The 18811-nt window shown below is 44.6% G+C and overlaps 1 protein-coding gene across 6 annotated transcripts in view; it reads right to left on the bottom strand.

Annotated features, from left to right (window-relative positions):
* Positions 1–18811, bottom strand: part of SOX5 (SRY-box transcription factor 5) — a 729285-nt gene that overhangs the window by 445210 nt on the left and 265264 nt on the right. Inside the window, exon 1 of one of the 6 annotated variants that reach the window (XM_060279177.1) lies at positions 2042–3598. The exons of 4 other annotated variants lie outside the window; for them this stretch is intronic. The gene's annotated coding sequence lies outside the window, so the exon portion shown is untranslated. Of the gene's footprint in view, positions 1–2041; positions 3599–18811 lie in introns of those variants that run through there. One more of the 6 variants, XM_035127885.2, reaches the window with a different exon arrangement.

Here is an 18811-nt window from a genome sequence, read left to right as displayed (position 1 = left end):
CCCTGACCATTAGGTCCAGTCATGACCGACTCTGGGGTTGCGCGCTCATCTCACATTATTGGCCAAGGGAGCCGGCGTATAGCTTCCAGGTCATGTGGCCAGCATGACAAAGCCGCTTCTGGCAAACCAGAGCAGCACATGGAAACGCTGTTTACCTTCCCGCTGTAGCGGTTCCTATTTATCTAATTGCATTTTGATGTCCTTCCGAACTGCTAGGTTGGCAGGAGCTGGGACCGAGCAACAGGAGCTCACCCCGTCACAGGGATTCGAACTGCCGACCTTCTGATCAGCAAGCCCTAGGCTCAGTGGTTTAACCACAGTGCCACCTGGGTCATATTTATCAGTTATTAGGTAGTTTTATTTTATTTTATTTTATTGTAGGTAGCTGTGTTGGTCTGCCGTAGTCGAAATAAAATAAAAAAAATTCCTTCCAGTAGCACCTTAGAGACCAACTGGTCTCTAAGGTGCTACTGGAAGGAATAATTTTATTTTGTTTCGACTTTTCTTTTAAGTCACTGATAATGCTTACTGCTTGCTGAATGGTCATCTGTATTCACAAAGAAAGGTGATGCAGTCTATAAGCTAAGAGACTGGGAATATGAATCAGTAAGGCTCAGGTTCAAATCTTTCCTGTTCTAGGAACCATGGTATGAACTTATGGTACCACGAGGCCACCACCTTGCTGCAGCTAAGCAGGTCTAGGTCTGGTCCCTGCTCGGATGGGAGGCCACCTAGGAAGAGCCACATGTATCTTACTTAGACCTCCACTGGCTCCAGCACATTTCCGAGTACAATTGAAAATGTTGGTGCTGACTTTTAAAGCCCTAAACAGCCTCAGCCCTGTATAACTGAAGGAGCGTCTCCACACCCATCATTCAGCCTGGACGCTGATATCCAGCTCTGAGGGTCTTTTGGTGGTTCCCTCACTGTGAAAAGTGAAGTTACAGGGAACCAGGCAGAGGGCCTTATCGGTGGTGGCGCCGTCCCTGCGGAATGTCCTCCCATCAGATGTCAAGGAGCTAAGTAACTATAAAACCTTTAGAAGACATCTGAAGTTGGGAAGATTTTTCTTAATGTTTAATGTTTTTATATGTTTTTATATCTGTTGGAAGCCGCCCAGAGTAGCTGGCGGAACCCAGTAAGATGGGCGGGGTAAAACAGTAATAATAATAATAATAATAATAATAATAATAATAATAATAATAATAATGTTTCCAGGGTGGAAGAAAGGTGAGATAAGGACACAATCACAGCCTGTTGCAAGTGTCTCATCTACCGTGTTTCTCCAAAAATAAGACACCGTCTTATTTTTATTTTTCCTCAAAAAAGACACATGGTGGCTTATTTTCAGGGGATGTTGTTATTATTATTATTATTATTATTATTATTATTATTATTATTATTATGTATGGTACAGTTTAACCTACAAGATTAAACTGCCTATCACTATGGCTTATTTTCGGGGTATGGCTTATTTTCGGAGACCAGCATCCTGTTCTCACAGCAGCCAACTAGATATCTATGGGAATCCTGTAACCAGTGGTTTACAGTAACTGGAATTCAGAGGCATACTAGCTCCAGCAGTGAAGTGAGAACACAGCCATCAGGGTTAGTAGCTACTGATGTATATGTAAGAAAATAATTTAAAAAGAAATAAAAAGAAACTCGCTTAAGCAGCCATTCTTTCCCAGCCTCAGTCTCAGTTTCCCCATTACCCCAGTCTTAATGCTATAATGCTCTCCTACCTTAAAGAGTTGTTGTGAAGATGCTAACAATATAATGTACTTGAAGTGCTTTGAATAACTGAAAGCACTGTTTAAATGTTAAGTATTATCAACACTGGCCCACTGTGTCTTCCAGAGCAGACAACATACTTTCCACACTTTCTGCCTGAGAACGGAAGGGGGGACAGGGGGCAGGGGGAGCAACAACTGTGGAATGCATTATGCAAGGGCAGAAACACAGGACAGACTTCATCTCCATTATATCACCCACATCTTAGAAACCCTCCCAGCAACACTTTTTGCCAAGACAACATTACCTGGGTGCTTCTTTTTCTTCTTCACCTGTGATAATGCGATGGACTACGAAGGAGCGTCACTTGCCCCAATCTCTCTTCTTCTCGCTGCTTTGTTTTTTCTGCTCCGTCACTGGGGACAGTGACAGCAGCATGAGGAGCCCGGGAAAAGTGAGAAAGACGGATGGAAATCCCACACAGAGTGTGCTTTCTCTCCCCAGACAGGCAATGGCAGACTCTCTTGTCAAGCCAAGGCCTCACTAACCCCAGGGCCCGTCCTTTTCTTCTCTGTAACAAATCAAATTTTGCAACCCAACCTTGCCACATCATTTGAGCGTATTGACACAATTGGGACTTCAACCCCAATTTTGCTTTGTGTTTTTCAAGTGGGGTTTACATAAGCAGAGAACAAGATAAAGCACGCACAATACATCGGGGGCCCTGTTGAGCGAAAAGTGAACTCCATGGTCTGCGTATCTGGAAAGCAAATCCATGGCCATCTCCAACCTGCTAGCAATGTGTAGTGGCCTATCACTCAACATCCCAAAAACCAAAATGCAAAAAACAAGTACAAAATAACCCTACTGCACCACCACAAATCCAACTCAGTGGTGTAACGTTGGAAAACGTTGATCACTTCTCCTACCTAGGCAGTTGGTAGGGCCAACATTGATGCCGAAATCCAGCATCGCCTGAGCTCTGCAAGTGCGGCTTTCTCCCGATTGAAGTGCAGAGTGTTTGAGGACCGGGACATTCGCAGGGAAACCAAAGTGCTTGTTTACAAAGCTATTGTACTACCAACCTTACTATATGCTTGTGAAACATGGACCACTTATAAACGCCATCTCCAACTCCTCGAAAGATTCCATCAACGGTGTCTCCAAAAATTTTTTACACATTACTTGGGAAGACAGGCGAACTAATATCAATGTACTGGAAGAAGCAAAGATAACCAGTGTTGAAGCAATGATTCTTCAACATCAACTTCATTGGACTGGTCATGTTGTGCGGATGCCTGATGATCGTCTTCCAAAGCAAGTACTCTATTCTGAACTAAAAAAATGGAAAGCGTAATGTTGGTGGTCAACAAAAGAGGTTTAAAGACCTTCTCAAGGCAAACCTAAAAATTGTACTATAAACACCGACAACTGGGAAACACTGGCCTGTGAGCGCTCCAGTTGGAGAACAGCCTTTACCAAAGGTGTCATGGGCTTTGAAAAAACTCGATCTCAGGACGCAAGGGAGAAACATGCTAAGAGGAAGGCATGCTTGGCAAATCCACACCATGATCAACTCCCGCCTGGAAACCAATGTCCCCACTGTGGAAGGATGTGTGGATCCAGAATTGGCCTCCACAGTCACTTACAGACTCATTGTTAAAACCATGTTTATGGAAGACAATCTTACTTGGCTATGAGTGATCGGCAAAGAAGGAGGAGGGGGAGGGGGGACCTTCCACCACCACCCACTGATTTATTTATTTTTGAGGTTGCTATCTAGAATAATAATATTACCTTGGAATTTTGTGGAGCTTCCTATACCAGGATACCAGAGATTAATGAGGCTGTGCCTTCCTTGGAACCAACCTCTAATTTTATTATTATTATTATTATCATCATCATCATCATCATTATTTTGGCTTCTTATCTCACTTGCAAATTCTCAACATAGGGAGCAGCTTTGCATCCACAAGTCCCACCTTGTGAATTTTGAACTCACAGGGAACATTGTGGTTACATCTGCACCATACATTTACAGACCCTCCAGCTGTCCCTATTTTCCTGGGACAGTCCTAGATTTACAGAAGTCATCCTGGTTAACTCAAGCACACCATTGTCATGTGGTTCCCAAATCACACCAGATTTCATATATCTTCCAATGGTGAAACGATTTCACCATTTACACAGATCTCACTCGATACTTTACTGCAAAAGAGGTGTCCTATTTAGCATCAAGAAACGCCATTATAAAGGTCACACACATATTTCCTTTGGATGAGGTAGCTTCTAATGACAAATGCAAATGTCAGAAGATCCTAGCAAAACTGCATTGTTCTTATGTGGAAATTCTGAGATTCCTGAGTTAGACTCCATGAGTCACTAGCATCTAAAAGGTAAAAATGGAAATTCCTGGAAAATGTAGCTGATAAATACTTCGCTCTTTAATACATGTGATCTATTAGAGCTGAATTAATAAGCTATAACTAAGCAAAGATTGTTGGGATCTCACTAACTGGATTGTCATTGTTGTTACATTAAATAAACTCAAAGTGGTTAATTTGGGAAGGAAGGAAGGAAGATCCTGGGGCTCAAGCTTCTGTAGATATCATGTTTTCTAGACAAGTAGGTTGACCCCAACCAGTTGATCACATGAAACGTCAACCAAGTCAAGTGGTTTCCTGAGGCCCAGAAGCAATCAAAGAACCACTTAGTCAGTCTTGCAAACTTGACTTTCACTGGGTGTGAGTTCCAGCCCACTGAAGGCCAATATTCATTACTTCCCATGAGACCATGACTTGCCCCAAATGGGTGTGCAGCCCAGAGTCTCATGGCAAACTCTCCAAGTGTCCCTATTTTCCAGGGGCAGTCCCAGGTTTACAGAAGCCGTCCCAGTTTCTGATTTGATCCCGGAATGTCTTGCTTTTCCTTAGGACATGTCTGTTTTCATCGGAGAAATGTTGGACGGTTGCAAAAATGTGTACATCAAGCAAAAGTGCATATTTATATTAGGTGAAATTTGGACTTAACCTCTGATGAATTTTCACGAGGACTTTAACAAAAGAAAGTAATTCACAGACCAATGTGGAGAACCGAACTGGAAAAATGAGAACCTGGGAGCAACTGAAATTGACGCACCCCCCAGTCACAACCTGCTCAGACTATCTGAACCACCAGTGATTTGGCTAACCTTTCACTTTCCCCAAACATCTCCTAAATGTGCCTCTCAAAATTGTCTCTAGCAAGAATGTTGAGTCATCTCTTCCGCAGTCCAGCAAAAGTTTCACCACTTGATTCCACTGGCTGTATAAACTGATCTTTGCTTTCATGCATGTGTTTGAACCTTGGAGTCTGCAGCACATTCTACCTGCCAGCTCACCTTGCCCTTCAGTTGGCCGCCCCCAAATTCTCACTCCATTGTCATCTCTTGGCCAGTTTTCAAATGACAACAAGACTCTCTCTGGCACTCTGGGGTTACCAGGTTTCCTAAACAACTTCCTGAGAAAGGACTTACTAGAAAGCATTTTCGTTATCTGTATAATTCACAGCCAGAGCTCGTCTTCATCCTACTATGTCTTTAGAAGACGAAGGGGAAGGGGAAAAAAACCACACACAATTCTAATTAGTTGGTGTTTGTACAGCGCTTTGAAGATGAAACGAACTACTGTGCTTGAGTATTATTATTGCAATGCCTGGGGCACCATCTCCAATTTGCTTCTCAGAAAACTGAACATGATCCAAGAGCAGTTTGCACAGGAGCCAAGGCAAGGAATCCCAGTTACTACCTCTGTGTTGTCAGGAAGCTACATGGGTAAGCCAGCCTTTCCAATAAGCAAGTGTCACTCCCAACCCAAAGGGGAACACAAGGCATTTGGCTGTCTGTGATGAGGAATAACATGTCTCAGCCTCCTAATCCACCTACAGAAGGTGACCAGATTGGCAGCTCAATTATACTTCAGCATGGGCAACAGCCTAGCTTAGGGTTTGCTCAGAAGGCCACATGGAGCACCCTATCATCATAGAATTGTAGAGTTGGAAGGGATCCCAAGGGTCATCTAGTCCAAACCCCTGCAATGCAGGGATCTCAGCTAAAGCACCCACGGCAGATGGCCACCCAACCTCTGCTTAAAAACCTCCAAGCAAGGAGAGTCCACAACCTCCCGGGGGAGACTGTTCCACTGTCAAACATTCGTAGCACCTCTGTAGCATTTCCACACACAAAAATAAAAGGAAGGGCCATAGCTTGGTGGCAGAGCATCTGCTTTGCATGAGGAGGTCCTAGTTCAATCCCCAGCATCTCCATATAAGGCTGAGGGGGAAATCACTGTCTGAAGCCTCGGCAAGCCACTGCCAGTCAGTGACAACCATATGAAGCTAGATGGACCATGGAATCTGACTCAGTATAAGGCAGCCTGCTGTAGTCCCTAAGCATTTCCCCATTACCTTATTTTGTAGACAAGCTTACAAACAGCAACGCTGTTCGACGGGAGGAAAGCCAGGATTTATTTATTTTTGTGTGTGTGGCACATGCTACGTTCCGAGTTTCAAGCCTGGCACTGCTCCCCATGTTATGAATTTTTTGGTTTCTCCTCCTGATTTCTTCCCTGTCACTACAGAGAGTTTGTTTTCGTTTGGTGTTTTCAAGCACGGGTTGTGGTCATGTCTGTCCTGTGAGCGCCACTTGCTCAATCGCTCACTCGCTCTGTTTTGGAGCGCAAGTGGAGTCTCATCGCTGCTTTTTGGCCCAGTCTCCTAACAGGAAATGCGAGATTTATTTTATCTGGCTTGAACGACATTGTTCCTTCCTGGCTACTGGTGTTACTTCGCTCTGAATAACATGGCTTGGTGCTCACAGCTACCTAAGGTCAAAGACGGAGGGTAATAGGCACATTTAAAAGCAGCGGGAAGCGAAGGAAGAGAAAGCAATGGGGAGCGTCAGGATGTGGGGGTGGCAAAGATGCAATGAAAGAGCCTTCTCTCGTAGCCGTAAAGTTGCCACGGTTAGGAAAAAGCAATGTGTGGTGTAGTAGTTCTGACAGCAAGATCCTATATATGATTTCTCAGTAGTTGTCCCATTGAATTCAATGGACTTTGCTTTCAAGTAAGGGAGGGGGGAATGAAGCCAAGTAAAGGAGGGGGCTGATGCAGACCCACCCAGTGTCCCTAATTCCAGGGACAGTCCCGGATTTACAGAAGCCGTCCCGGTTTCTGATTTGATCCTGGAATATCCCTCTTTTCCTTAGGATGTCCCTATTTTCACCAGAGAAATGTTGGAGGGTACGGCGTTATGTAACACCCCCCCCCCAAAGCCAGCGAGATAAATAACCTTACAACCTTTAGAAGACACCTGAAGACAGTCTTGTATAGGAAATGTTTTATTATGTTTTTATATATGTTGGGAGCTGCTCATAACTGATGGGGAAATTCAGTTAGGGGGCAGATGATGATGATGATGATGATGATGATGATGATGATGATGATTGAATAGGCTGTTCCTATTTTCATTGGAGAAATGTTGGAGGATATGCAGATGAAATGAATCCAGCTTGTTTTGAGCGCATACGGTATATAAATATATATGTGTGTGTGTGTGTGTGTGTGTGTGTGTGTGTATGTATATATATATATACATACAATTTTTTTTCAGGAACAACTATCAATAAAGATTTGTTGTTGCACACAGAGCTGCCCCCTCTGCTTGCATTGCTTGCCAACTCCAGCTACCCCACCTCGCCAAACCGCCTCCCTTTACGCCTCACCCTTTCCCTCTCTCCCTGCCCTAATTTCATGTAAATCCAGAGGTTTGCGATGTGGCACTACAAATTCTCCAGTGGGGGATAACTGTTGACAGCCTGACTTTTTAAAATAAATGTATATAGGAATATCTAGCTAGCTAGCTCTGAGTCTAAACACTCACACACAGGCACAGGTTGAATTTCGTGTGAGACAATACTAAGCTATGTGGACCAATATAATCTGACTCAATATAAGGTAGCTTCCCGTGTTCCTATGTGAACTTTCTGCATTGGGCACCACCTTTGGGAGAATCAGGTGTTCGCCCTACTTTTAAGTCATTTTGCTTTGCTGAATGCCATTCTTCGCATTCTCCGAGTCTAAGGAAGACAAACAGCTTCACTGTGGCATATCCTCGTGCATCTGTTGCGATACATCTGATGGAAACTGCACCGGTGCAGTTTGCTCATGCTGTACTGAGAGCCATCTGGCTGCATGCAAACCTGCCTAGGCCCCTTGATTTTCTTCCTCTTTTCCTTTTCTCAAAATAAAACTGCGTACTGGAGAGCTAAAGAGATCACCAGGCTGCTGGGATGGTTGCCAGCTGGTAGTTCAGGTATGTTTATGAGATGAAGTTTCTTATTTTTTATATGTCTACATGTTTTGACACTGTTCACCTAGAGGCAAGGAACATGGAAAGAGCTACTAAGGGCCACTTCACCACAGAAGGTGCCCGTCAAACCCCAATTTATCTCACGAGAACAAGGCTAGGGCCTTTCTTCAGCCCAAAGCAACCCCTGCAGGAATCACATGCTATAGAGCCAAAAGTGGGTGGGGCAAAAAAATGTATGTCGTCCCTCTTTTCAAAACTTTGATCAACTTGGCTAGTTTCTATGGACATTTGTACACTGGCTTCTCCACACTTACATTTTGCCCTGTTCTTTCCACATGGAGGTCAATGCTTTGACGCTCTACGTCCAAACGTTTATGATTTCTTTGCCCCGAGCTTTCCCCACAAAAAACTGGCCTTTAAACCTGAACAGGAGCAAACGCCAATTTTGGATTTTGCTCCATTAGGACAAATGGAGCAGGTTTAGATGGAGAAAGCTCCAGAGTGGCGGGGGGGGGGGGGGAGGGTGCTCAGACATGGGATTTTAAATTGTGGAGTAAAGATAAGTGTGCATAAGCCCCAAGTTGAGCAGGTGCTGGATCCAGCCTTAGTCCCCCGCCCCCTCAGTCCTACCCTTGCTCCTCTCTAGAAAAGAGGAGCCAGAGAATGTGTGTGTGTGTGTGTGTGTGTGTGTGTGTGTGTGTGTGTGTGTGTAATGCCTGAGAGATTATAACTGGTCCAGAATAATAAACTCTACAGGTGCTTGGATGCAGTTTCAGAGCCTGAATCATGTTATGAAATCATGCTTTTTAATTGTAACTGTTTATAGAATGTTTTTGACTGAAACTGCTTCTAGATGTTTTGAATTGAAGCTGTTTTTGGAATGCCTTAACTGTTTTCACTCAGCTGGCTAGAGCGCGGTGCTGATAATGCCAAGGTTGTAGGTTTGATTGCTGTGTGGGACAACTGCATATTCCTGTATTGCAGGGGGTTGCACTAGATCATAGAATCATAGAATTGTAGAGTTGGATGGGACCATGTGGGTCATCTAGTTCAACCTCTGGCAATACAGGAATCTTTTGCCCAACAGGAGGCTCGAACCCACAACCCTGAGATTAAGAGTCTCCTGCTCTACTGACTGAGCTATCCCAGGCCTGTCTGAGCCCCTTCCAACTCTACAATACTATGATTCTGTGAGTGCTTTTCTTTTTTTAATAATAATAATAATAATAATAATAATAATAATAATAATAATAAGTGGATATGTTTGCTGCCCTGGGCTCCTTCAGGAAGATAGGCAGGCTATAAATCCAGCAAACAAATATTTATCTGCTCTGGGGGAAGCATGTTATTTAGTTACTAACTTTATTATTCGTTGAGGGAAGGGCACTCAAAAGGTCCCAGGTACAATTCCTAGCACCTTCAGAGACGGCTGAGAAAAGATTTGCACTTGAAATGCTGGAAAGCTGCTGCCAGTCAGTGTGGACAACACTCAGTCTGAATTAGTATAAGGTCTCCCACCTAGTCCTAAGATTCACCGTGTTCCTTCATTTTACATATATTTTCTATTTTATTAGATTGTTTTCTTTGCACCGAGTGAACAAAGCTAAAAACTTGCCGTGTATTGTAATCATTATTGGCATCCAACTCATCGTTTTTTAAGAAACCGGAAATTTTCAAGGGGGAAATAAAGCACTGGTCTGAAATATCACCGATTGAAGCAGGTGCCTCACTTTTCTGCTTCACTTTCAGAGAACTCAAATTAAGGTGAAATCCAATTGACCTCAGCTCAGTCTGCACGAGACTCTTCATCTCAAGAGTCATGAGTTCGAGCCCCACGTTGGGCAAAAGATTCCTGCATTGCCGGGGGGTTGGGCTAGATGCCCCTCGTGGTCCCTTCCAACTCTACGATTCTAAGGCAGCTTACTAGGTTCTTATGTTGATGTTGTTTTCAGAACATTTCTGTCCCACAGAATGCTTCTCTTTAGCCCGATAAAGCCTCGTGAAGCAGGCTCTCTCACTGCTCTGGACACCTCCCAAGGACATCCCAATGACGGGACCCTCCTCAATACATTTTCCTTTCCTTTCTCGCCTCCTGTTTCTTTCCAGGAGTCCTCCATAGGCCAGAGCTTTATTACAATGAGGTCAAGACAGCAGAGGTTTGGAAGAAAACTGCCTCGTCAGTTTTGCGAGCAAAACTCAACACACAAACACACAGAGAGAAGGCCACTTCTAGTCCTGATTGCTCCTGGAAATCAGCATCTGATTATGACTGGGGAGGGCAGGGGAAGGAAGAGTGTTGTTAGCATGTCTCATTTAAATACACGCGCAGGGATTTTGCTCTGTTTCCCTCTTCGCTTTAGGTAAGGTAATTATTATGGAAACTGTCAGCTGGGTTATTAATTAGGCAGCCATGAAGATAACACACACCGTCTCCCCCAATAAGCCTTGGCATGAGGGCAAACAGAGGCTGTTGGCAGGAAGGCGTAGAGAGAGAGAGAGAAAGAGAGTGGCATGGGCTGCAGAGCCTTGCCATGGCCAAGCCCTCTTGACACAGAAGGGTTTCCCTTCCCTCTGCCAGTGCCTCGCTCGACGCCAGCTCGGCTGCCTTCCCCACTTCCAACAATGGCTCTCCTCCATGTTGGCAACCAGAGAGCCTTGCAGAAGAAAATACGAAATTGCTCTTGGAAAAAAAGAGAGTGTGAGTGGAAGGAAGAGTAGCGAGCCAAGATAGAGGGATCCAAATGGAAGCTCCCACACTCTTAAATGTCACTCGAAAATATCACACACACGTGTGTGTGTGTGTGCCTACACACACACACACACAGCCAGCTCTGTCCACAATGAGACACAAAAGATTGCAACTGCACTGATGGGTGATGTCAAATACCTAGAGGGATGTGGTACAACTGAAGCAAAATGCCCGTCAACTCACTTCAACAGCAGATTTCTTTACCTGCTTCCAGAACAGATCTAAGGCTTCTGGATAATGATTCCTGGCCTTAAAACAAAAAAAGCGATAAGGATGCTAATGACAGATTTATCGTGAACACTTTAATCATTTCCGTTTTGTCCTCATGGTAGGTTTCTTTAGGAACGAACAGGACACATATTCATAAACATTTTAAACATGGAGGGGGAAGGATCAGTCATGGGATGTTGGAAACCAGAGCAGGAACGGTGGAAGTGGAAGGTCTGAGGAATTTTTTTAAAAAAAATATCACATGGGTTTGTGGATATTGTGTGGTTGGATGTTGCAAAAGGCTATGGGGGGGGGCGAGGAGCATGGAAGGGTGGAGTAAAGAAGGAGCAGGAAGATGGGGGAGGGGGGATGCTACATTTATTGTCTTTATATCCCTCAAAGTGGCACACAAGTTTAGGGAAGCTTTTAATGTTTAATAGACCATTGTCTTTTAATATTTTGTTGGAAGCTGCCCAGAGTGGCTGGAGAAACCCAGCCAGATGGGGGGGGGTATAAATTAATATTATTATTAATCATCATCATCATCATCATCTTGCTCATTTAATCACCACAAAAAACCCTGTGAGATAAGGTAGGCCAGGCACCCCCAAACCTTGGCCCTCCAGATGTTTTGGACTACAGTTCCCATCTTCCCCGATCACTGGTCCTGTTAGCTAGGGATCATGGGAGTTGTAGGCCAAAACATCTGGAGGGCCGCAGTTTGGGGATGCCTGAGGTAGGCTGAGAGGCCATGATTGGCCCAAAGTCACCACAGTGTGGAGGATTTGAACTCTGGACTCCCAGGCCCTAGTCCAACAATCTAAACACTTACACTGCTTTGGCTCTTCCATGATCTTGGAATAGGAAGGGTGCACGTTGTAGACAGAAAACAAAAGATTTCATGTGCAAATATTGGTCTGTCATTTGTTTAAATCTCAGAGCGATTCTCACATTTTCTCCTTCCTATAAAACTGTAAAGCTCACTGTAAAACTGAGGTCTAGTGAAAGAAGACAGAAACGCACACAGTCCATTTACAGGTGATTAAAAGGAAAGGATATTCCCAGATGCCATGAAGACTCCAAGGGGTTTCATCCAATTACTCAAAGTAGACCTGTGAAAGTTGCGGGCTCTGAGTAACTTAGGTTCCTGGGTCTACTGTGAGTAGGACTTAGCCGAACCCCCCCCCCCCAAGTGTGGTAGGGTTCAAGATCAAGTTTCACCACAGTTAGCACTTCAGACTCACGTCTTAAACATTGCCCACCTCTATTCTGGCTTGTTCCGCATGCTTCCAGCTTATACTTAAAAAAAACCACCCCTTGGCTGTGATCTTTCCAGTTTAGGGGAAAATCCACAAATCGCGACGGGATGTATGACGCAGAAGCCCCGCCCTTCCCATGTAAGGAAGCCGTGGGCCACTGGCAGCTGTACACAGTTCATCTGATACATTTTTGGGGAAAGCCTTGGAAAATAGTCTAGCAGCCCTGGGATTTCCATTAGCGTCCTCTCTCTCTCTGTATGTGTGTGCACATCTTTCCCAGCTCTGCCTTGCACCACCGCATGGGCACACCCATGTCATGGTAGAATACCAACTCATCCAGAAGGCCTACAAAGCTGTAACAAGCAGCCTTTAAGTCATCCACGTTCTCAGGACTGCCCCCCCCTGGTTGGCAAAGAGAGCCAAACCATGGAAGGGAGAAGGGGGTGGGTGGGGGGCCATGTGTTTTTCTCCTTGATCTGCGCAGCCTTTGGTGCTCCAGAGTAAACGCTGCCAGAACAGGAGAAGTGCATTATGCTAACTATTCTGCCGCGGCTCCGCGGTGCTAAAGGTAAGATGTAACGCAGCGCAGCTTTTATTCGCCAGGATTCCCCTCAGGCAGCCTCTGTTAAAAGGGTTAATGACAGATGTTTCCATTAAACCTGACCTACCTCTTAATTTCGCAGCCGCCTGACAATATCCCTGCCTCTGTGCTTATTTGCATGGGCAAACAGAGTCGCTCCATGACATGCGACACACACACACACACACACACCCAAATGTCAACCCTTCTTTTCTTTTCTTTTAAAAAACCCAAACAAACCAATGTTGATCTGCACCCGTGTGTGTCTTTTCCCTTAATAAAAATAACAAGAGACTTTTTTAAAATGCTCCCATACACAGGGAATTCAGAAGCACACAAACCATATAAATGAATAAAAATAAAAAAATCCTTCCAGTAGCACCTTAGAGACCAACCAAGTTTGTCATAGGTATGAGCTTTTGTGTGCATGCACACTTCTTCAGATACTCATACCTATGACAAACTTGGTTGGTCTCTAAGGTGCTACTGGAAGGATTTTTTATTTTTATTTTGACTGTGTCAGATCAACACGGCTACCTACCTGTAACTAGTACATATAAATGAATGTAGTTATGCCCTTCAGAAGTATTTGGACTACCTGTTGCCTACCCCTTGAATACTTCTGATGGCCCCTTTCACATCTGCACATCATCACTTTTGGGGAGAGAGTCTTTAGCCGTGATTCCTGCATTGCAGGGGGTCAGACTAGATCAGGCTTCCTCAAACGTGGCCCTCCAGATGTTTTTGCCCTGCAACTCCCATGATCCCTACCTAGCAGGACCAGTGGTCAGGGATAATGGGACTTGTAGTCTCAAAACGACAAGTTTGAGTAAGCCTGGACTAGATGGTGACCCCTTGGGTCCCTTCCAGCTCTACAGAGCCAGGATTCTAAAATGCTTCTGCTTGAGAGCCTAGCTGCAAATGTGCCCCTTTGAAGGTAAAGTGAGACTCCCACCAAACCCAGCCAGCATGGCCCATCATCAGGGTGGTGGTAGTTGTGGTCCAAAACATCTGGAGTTTACCAGGTTGTGGGAGGCAACCAGAAGACCTCATGTTCTCCATCCTCAACCTTCAGTTCAAAGTGGCACAGCCCAGACTCCCACCAGCTTCGTTTGCCGTAAGGTGTTTCCCACCCCAGTATTGGTATACCATTTGGAAAAAATTATTTTGGAAGAAGTGTCTAAGTGTGTGTGTGCATGCACATGCGTGTACCTTTTCCTTGTATGGAAATGTAAAGGATTGCATACACAACACACAAATCTTACCTGTCCAGGTGACTAAAATTGCTACACAGAATCCAGAAGATATAGATGGATCTTCCAAAGGGTCTTCTAAACATTACTGACCCCTAGAGGCACTGGAATGAACTGATTCACCATCCGCACTAGGTTGAAAAGATGACTTGTGCTTGAGAGAGAAAGAGAAAACTCCGCTGAGCGCAGACACATGGAATGGCCTCTCAGAGAAACAGCCACACACGGAACGCACACTTCTAAACCTAGACTGAGCAACAAACATGTCCACCCATCCATGTAAGGTCAGCTGCAGATAATTTAGGCGACCTCCTGCATATGCAGATTGCCTGGGACGTCAAGAAATGGGGGAGAAGGTCAAGAACGTGGTTGACCATGGAAACATAGCTGGCAGGCTGAATTCAACATGATGCGCTGCATGTCATGCAGGTATCTTCTAAAATGAGCCCTGGCCCTTTAAATTACCAGCCTAGGGAAGATTCATAAGCCTGTAGAATACAACGCACAACAGAGCCCTCTCATGTATTATTCATGTGTTGTTGGTCATCGTTCATTCATTCATGCATGCATTCATTCATGGACATAGGAAGCTGCTGTATACTGAGTCAAGACAATTGGAACATCTAAGTCTATATTGCCGGCACTGGCCGGCAGCAGCTCTCCTCGTACAGGGGACATTCCCAGTCCTGCCTGGAGATGCCTGAGGCTGGAGCTGGGATCCCCTGTATGCAAAGCAGATGTTTCCCCATTGATCTGCAGCTCTTCTTCTTAGTTTACTTATAGGTGGGCTACAATTATATACCGTAGTTCAATATTAAAATCAGTCAAAGCAGTTTACGCTGGAAGAATGGGTGGGTCCTAAATGTGTACTCCAGTTGTCAGAGGCCAGCACAGCGAGGTACGTGCTCAGTAAAAGACAAAAGCCACAGAATGAAGGTGCCAGGTGCATTCTGCGAGGAGGGAATTGAACAGTTAAGGGGCTGCCACACAGAATGGCCTCTCTTGGGCTGCCACCACTCAAATTTCTTAGGGTGGCAGAACTACCAAGAGATGCCCTTCTGCCACTCTCAACACCTGAAAAGTCTGTAGGGAAGGAGATAGTCTTTCAGGGTATTTGAACATGCATCAATTGGGGATTTAAACACAGCATGTTTCCGGTCACAATTCAAAGTGTTGTTTAAAGCCCTAAACAGCTTTGGCCTTGTATATCTGAAAGAGCATGTCCACCCGCCATCGTTCAGACTGAGGTCCAGCTCCGAGGGCCTTCTGGCGGTTCACTCACAGTGAGGCGTGATGCTACAAGGTACCAGGGCCTTCTCGGTAGTGGCGCCTGCCCTGTGAAATGCCCTCCCGTCAGATGTCAAGGAGATAAACAGCTATATGGCATTCAGAAGACATCTGAAGACAGCCCTGTACAGGGAAGTCTTTGACGGTTGATGCTTTACTGTGTTTTCATATTCTGTTGGAAGCTGCCCAGAGAAGCTGGGACAACTCAGTCAGATGGGTGGGGTACAAATAATAAAATTATTATTATTATTATTATTATTATTATTATTATTATTATTATTATTATGCCACTGGGACAGCTCAGTTGGTAGAGTATGAGACTCTTGATCTTAGGGTAGTGGGTTTGAGCCCCATGTTGGGCAAAGGTTTCCAGCACTGCAGGGGGTTGGAGTAGATGACCCTCATGGTCCCTTCCAACTGTACAATTTTAGGATTCTGTACTTGAATTATTAAAGGGAGCACCTTTGGTTGGGCCCAGAAACAGACTGGCAACCTGTATGGCTGTGTAAGAACAGAGATTAGGTATAAGAACAGAGAATGGAACCATGGCCAGTAATCTGGCTGCTGCATGACCAGCTGAGGTTTGCAGGGGAGACCACTGGTAAGAGAATAAGAAGAGTTCTGCTGGATCAGGCCAATGGCCCATCTAGTCCAGCATCCTGTTCTCACAGTGGCTGACCAGATGCCTGTGGGAAACCTGCAAGCAAGTACTCAAGCACAAGGGCACCCTTCTCCTGTGTGGTTTCCAGCAACTGGTATTCAGAACTGTTACTGCCTGTTCCGAGTTAGACACCAGCCCATCAAGCTCAACGCTGCTTATGCAGACTAGAAGCATATCTCCGGGATTTCAGACAGAATTTCCTTCCCGCCCCCCAGCCCTACCTGGAGATGCCGGGGACTGAACCCGCGACCTTCTTCGTGAAAAGCAGCCACTCTGCCAGAGATCTGGGACTCCCCCTGCCCAACCCGCCAAGTGCCATTACGATCCCATCAAAGTGCAAATTACTGGAGAAAGTATTCCGTTAGCATCGCAAGCTGTGACTTGGCATAGAAAGGAGCGTCGCTGAGCAGAGATATCGGCAAGTATACCGTTTCAGATTAACGTGCGCGCGGAGGGAAAAGCCCCGATTTAGACAGCTCAGCAGGAGCTCGCCCGTCATGTTACATGTTAATTCGGCAAAACTGATACTCCTTGACAACTCCTCGGCAGTTAAGGAGGAGGTAAGCAGCCTAATGCTTTGACAGAGCTAACATCTCTTGCGCACTTCTCTCCTGACCCCTCTCTTTCTCTCACCCCCTCTTCCCCCATGTCAAGATTTCATAATACCGGCACAGACACAGAATTCAAACGGCCTGAGACGTCCCCTAGGATTTGCCTACCAACACTGGGAATAGGAAGAGAAAGCTTGCTTGAAATCTTTCTGAAGTTACTCCCAGCCTAAGTGTAGGTAACGTGAGGAAGACACACATGTGGCATTTGATGAGCGTACAATCTGGTTCTCGAATGGCTTAGTTGACAAACAAATCGGCTCCCAAACGCCGAAAACCCAGAAGTAAGTGTTCCGGTTTTCGAACATTTCTCGGAAGCCGAACGTCTGACGCAGCTTCCGCTTGAGTGGAGGAAGCTCCTGCAGCCAATCGGAAGCCGTGTCTTGGTTTTCGAATGGTTCCAGGAGTCGAACGGACTTCCGGAACAGATTAAGTTCAAGAACCAAGGTTCCACTGTACCTGCATGCACAAGGAGTTGAGCTGTACATCCGGTTAGTTATTCACATGTAATGTTCAACAAGTATACGTTCTATGTTTCTGTGTAGCTGAGCCATGTACAATTTTTCAGTAAGTGTAGAATCCGAGTACCTGCATAAAGGTTGCGGAAGAAATCTGATCCAGTTCACATCTAAAGGCACCCAATTTCACCATATTGTTCTCCAGTCAAGCTATGTGTACAGGCGGAAACACTGCTCTTCTCCCAAGCCTTTGGCTAAGCAAACAATATACAGTCATACCTCAACATCTGAACGCTTCAACTTCCAAAGGTTTCACCGTGTGCGCCCTGCGTGTGCGTTCTGCGCCTGCGCAGAGCAGTGCACGCAGTTGGCACATGCGCATAAGCGTGAAATCGCACTTCACTCATGCGCATAAGCGGCGCTACGACATCCGAAAACATCGACTTACGAAGAGTCGAGGTACCACTGTATGTATTTTTGTGTTTCTATACTGTAAACTGCCCTGTGATCCTTGGATGAAGGACAGTATATAAAGATGAATCCGTTCTGCATTCCACCCAAACTTCTCAGAGCTCAACTGAATAGTACTAATTATCCTTATCTGTTTTGAATGTATAATATCCCCATCATGCTTTGCTGTTTTGCATGATGTCCCTAATCTGCAGCAGGTGGTAGGGATTCCATATTTTGAGGGGGCATAAAAGATTTTCAAACTTCTACTTTTAACTACAGATCGCTATGATGATTCTCATTTTACATACCCATGAAAAAGAGCACATGTCCTGGAAAAAGAGGACATATGTCAACCCTACTGGGTAACTGTTACCCAGAACAAAATAGAACGACACTTAAAAATATTTCTGATGGCTTGAATTATTTTGCAAAACTTTCAAATGATATGTTTCTTCTTTGATATATTTCTGCATTTACCTTAACGTGAATGCAGAGATGTCCCTCTTGAATTTTGACCATTAATGAAAGGATGACTCTTAATGTTATTGCTGTAAAACATTTTGATTTTAGCTTTTAAAACAATCGCTCAAAGCAAAGAAAAAAAGAACTTTGAAATGCTGAATCACAGTTCAAATTCTGAAATTTCAAAAATAAAAAATAACGCTTGTGCAAAATCCCCTTGAAATTGGTCGTTTTCATTTTTAGTGACCTGTGTTAAATATTTGGGGATTGGAATGTTATGAATCATAATGACTTGACCACAGGCCTGAAGCAAACTAGTTTCTTATCCCCAACTGATTTTGTATGTGTTTGTCGGCCTTTGCTGAGATATCCTGGAAAATGTTCTTCATCAATTTACAATGTCATTTAACACATGACGCCTGCCAAGTTTTCATGTTGTTATGTCAAGAAAATCTCCCTTGAGGACAAACAGAGGGAAAGAGGTCATCTTTCATCTATGGAAGACTGAGCAACACTTTCTTGGCGACCAAGTAGGTCTTAATTTAAATGACCACATTCTTCCTCCTGTCACTATATTGATACTTATTTGAAAATCCTTAAAGACTAGGCCAGGATATTTTGAAAGTAAACTGAAGAGGAAAGCTCACATATAAGTAATAGTATATATATTTCTAAAACCTTGGTGTTGGAGAGCAGAGAGAGACAGAGAAAGGCAGGGAAAGTAATATTTCACTTCTCACAATATGGTATG

This window comes from Zootoca vivipara, chromosome 10, assembly GCF_963506605.1.
Source record: "Zootoca vivipara chromosome 10, rZooViv1.1, whole genome shotgun sequence".
NCBI classification, from domain to species: domain Eukaryota; kingdom Metazoa; phylum Chordata; class Lepidosauria; order Squamata; family Lacertidae; genus Zootoca; species Zootoca vivipara.
The sequence above is the reverse complement of the archived record's forward strand: the minus strand, read 5'-3'. Positions and strand labels throughout refer to the sequence as shown.